Source organism: Neltuma alba, unplaced genomic scaffold (assembly GCF_004799145.2).
Source record: "Neltuma alba isolate B1F8T4 unplaced genomic scaffold, ASM479914v2 tig00002883_pilon, whole genome shotgun sequence".
Classification (NCBI taxonomy): Eukaryota; Viridiplantae; Streptophyta; class Magnoliopsida; order Fabales; family Fabaceae; genus Neltuma; species Neltuma alba.
The window spans coordinates 54931-59132 of record NW_021633057.1 but is presented as its reverse complement, the minus strand read 5'-3'; the positions used below and the strand labels follow the sequence as shown (position 1 = coordinate 59132).

Below are 4202 nucleotides of genomic sequence, written 5' to 3'. Positions count from 1 at the left end.
TGGTCCTTAGAAGGTCGCCCAGTGCATAACCTGATGGATTACCAACATCCCTTACCAACTGAACTTTGTGCCATACTGACCATCCTGTAATATAAATCAAACGCCGAGCTTGACGTATGGCATCAAAAATGTCTCTCCAACATTTTCCATGTGCATAATACATCCTTGGTCAAGTATGACATTAGGGAGGCAGCCATCTGGAACATGGGCATCTTGATATAGAGTGACAGTTCCACTTTTCCTTAAAGGAAAATAAGTGCCAGGAACTCCAGCGTATTCTGGTCCTGCTCCAACGCCTTGGTGATAAATGCTCAGTCTCTCAATTGGGATGTACTGAATGGATAAGCTCAAGACAGCACCTGGCTTACAAGGCTTCCCATTATTATTCAGCACGGGATAGGTCCCTTCTATTCTTTCCCCTGAGTATATTTGTTCCACAGGAATTGATACAGTGCCAATGAACTGTGAACCTACCACATCACTGTCTTTAACAACAAAGTGCACTTCAGCAGCATTATGTGCAACAGGAACATGAAAATGTTGAGTCCAAACAGGATTCTCACTGTTGCTAATCACAAAAGTCCTTGCAATTACAGCATTGGATACTGAAATTGTTACATAAGGATCACTAGTAATCTTCTTACTCATAGTTCCCTCAATTTTGTTGCCCATATTTCCTGGTAATTTACCAAACATATCCCCTAAAGTTTTGTGGAACATGTCCATATTTGGAAGATTTTTGGCTTCAAGAACCCATATATCTAAATTTCCATGTAGGAGCAAAACTTTCAATGACCCTTTATTCCGTGATGGAACAATCTGCAAGCTCTGACTATGCCTCGAATCATTAAATGAGCCTGAATAAGATGACAGTTTAGATGAATCGATCCGACCAGAGTAGGAAGATCCACATCCAGAGAATGAGTTATTGGGATAACCATAAAATTCCTCTCTCTTATCTTGGTGGGGAACTGAAACGGAATGTGCCAGTTGCTGCCCTACAGGTGCAGGGGGTGATGCAGGAGCGGTTGGCTGGCTATCAGACAAGCTAACTTTTCCCATAAGATCATCCAAAGGTGGGTATGCAGAAGTCCTAGAAGGACTGAAACTATGACTACTTTGCAACGATATTTCCCCAGCAGAACTCATTCTCTCATGCTGGGGAGAACCAGAGAAGCTATTTGCACGTGAATGGGAAAGAGATTGACTCTGGGGATATGGACCTGCCTCGGTTTGTTGGGGAGGATAATGAGATGATCCATACTGAAAACTATGAAGGTGGGGAGGCTGAGGGGTGTTATGAATCCCTGAAGGAATGGGGTATGGATAAGGATAAGGAGAGGAGCAGAATACGGTGGTGGAGGGGGATAATTAAAGTCAGATGGTGGACTAGTATAGCTATAATCCGGCGGTGGAGGGGGCCGGCTATAGTCTGGTGGTGGAGGGTAACGGCTATGATCAAATGGTGCAGGAGGTGGGGGATAGGGATGGTTGAAGGAATGTGAATGATTGAATGCATAAGGGTAAGGAGGAGGTGCCGTTGGATCTGAAGCTGGAGGTGGATAAGGAGGAGGAGGGCTACTATGGTATCCATAGGGGCTTGGGTACCGGTGTGGTGATGAAGACGCAGAATTATCCATGATTAAACTACAGAACTCTCAGCTCAAAAAAAACAAAAGAAAAAACTACAGAACTCTACTTTTGATGATGCAAAGTAGATAGATCGTTTGAGAAATGGAAATGGGATTATGGTAAGGAGGATCAACTTCAACCGGATTAGAACAGATACCAAAAGAATTGCAGTTTAGCACAGAAAAAAACTGCGAAAGTTCTTAATTCTTATTTCTTCAATAAGATAGTTGCGATTAATAGCATAAAATTAATGTTAGCACATCGCAAGACTGACCAAATATCGATGATGGCTCTGAGCCTCCATGGGACAAGAATTGAAGAAACGTATAATCGACAAAGGCGAGATTTCTTTAAAGCCAAAAAGGGAGAGTTTACCTACGCTTTAGAAAAACGAAGGTTTGACGCAATCCAAAGTATTGTACACGGAAGCTTCAAAGAAGAGTAGGCGCATGATGAAAATTCAGGGAGACTGATATGGGACTCTCTCTCCATTGACAACGTGTACAAAGCCCCCAAGCCTTTTTCCCCCCTGTGCCACAACAGACACAAGCTCCCCAGTCACCACGCTTGATGGCAGGTTTGGAAGTTGAAAGAAAATGACATTGATTGTACCAAAAGAAAAATGGCATTGAAGTTAAAGCTTATAAAATATAATTATCTGGTAAAAAAGCTAAAAAAAAAATTACAGAACTTTGTTTTTTTTAGAGAAGTTTCTTTAATTTAAGATAATATTTCAGACATTCACCAAAGAAAAAAAAAGATAATATTTCAGACATGTTTGTACAAAAAAAAACCTTAAATAAAATTTTATAATGAAACTTAATGAAGTAGGAATTTAATATAATAAATAATAAATTAGTCACTGTAATTCATAATTATTTTTCTTTAAATTTTATGAATTTGAAAACAATTATTTTATTAAAATTATTTAAATATTACTATAATTAATTATTTAAAGTTCTTTAAATTGGAAGTGGGGTAAGCAGGCAACTAGATCACAAATGATGAATTAATAATTTTAAATTTTAGTTTATATTTGCACATAATAAAATTGAGAATTTTTAACAAAATATTCCTCACGGTATTGAAATTGGATTAAAGCGTACATTCTGACAATAGAAATGGATCTTTGTGTAATTTTAGCAACAGAAACGCGATGTTGTTATATTTTATTCTATAGTTTATGATATAATATTCAAATGTTTTGAGATATTTTCATTTATTATTCTTTTAAAAATAATATTGAAAATCCATCTAATAATTTTTTATACTGTTATCTAGAAAGTATTTGGAATGATTTAAATATTTTATACTAAAAATGTTTTCACTTTTTAAATTCCATCCTCAAATAAAATTTCAATTAGCCTTCTTTTTCTGTCTTTTGGCCGAACAACTTAGCCTCCTTGTCAAAATAATATAAAGAAAGTGCATCCAGAAAGGAGAATCCAAGTTCAGAATTAAGTCACACCGAACCCTTTCATATCTCTTTCCAAGTGGCAATATATATATATATATAATCACTGGAATTTTTATTATTATTAAGAATCACATTCAATACAGTTATGTTAGAGCATTTTGATGTATCTGTAGTCGTTATATTTCAAAAAAAACCCCCCCGGGGTTAAATATAAAAAAGATTAAAATTTTACTTCTAAGATTAGCCAGAAACAATTATGAAAAAAGAGGTGCTGATTCTAGCCTCTACATAATTCTTAATAAGAATCGCGAACATTAGCATATAATTATTCCCTTTTGAACATCTTATCGTGATATTTATATAGAATATATTTTCGACATTAAATATTTTTTTTATTAAAAATACCCCTACTTAGTAATGCACAATTTTTTTTTTGGCAAAAAGTCATTATTGATCGTTAAGACTCAAAACACTCCATTAAATGAGAAGAACAATTGTACAAGTGTAATACAAATATTTGACATGCTAATTGTATTAAATTGATTTAACTACTTTTTTAATCATGATGAATTAGTAAAAAGTTCATATATGTATAATCCGGGGGAGGGGGGGATAACTAGCTAACTACTTCGTGCCCCCCTCTCTCTCTCTCTCCCCTCTCGAATTTTTGAGGCAGTGGAAGTATTTTTCTTGTCGGTTGAGCAAATATCTTCCATGGAATCTCCCTCCCCCACTCTAGCAAGGGGAGGAGATGTTCGTCTTATTGATGTTTATCATTTTTGGGAAAATTTTGATTAAAGACCGTAGATGGTAATTAACATTAAACAATCCCCAAAAAAATATGAAATTTCACTGTAGTCTCAAAAGACCAAACTGAAATTAATTTAAGAAAGGAAAAGATATTCTTGCCCCTCAAACTGTGACTCTGAAACTCTTCCTCCTCTTTTTCTTAAAATTGTCGATAACCGAACCGTTCCTCTCTCTCACTCTTTGAAAAATCTAGATCTTTTGCTGTCTTCATAGTTCCGATAAGGAGAGCCTTTACTGTCACTACTATTCTAGTATGGAGTACATTCACCGTCGGTGCTGTCTTAGTAACAAGAGCCTTCACGTCGTCATAATCTCTCTCTCTCTCTCTTTGTACAGTGTGTTT

General features: G+C 36.1%; 1 pseudogene; it reads right to left on the bottom strand.

Annotated features, from left to right (window-relative positions):
- Nucleotides 1–4: 4 nt before the first annotated feature.
- Nucleotides 5–1640, bottom strand: LOC114739695 (phospholipase D beta 1-like; annotated as a pseudogene).
- Between the last annotated feature and the right edge of the window lie 2562 nt (nucleotides 1641–4202).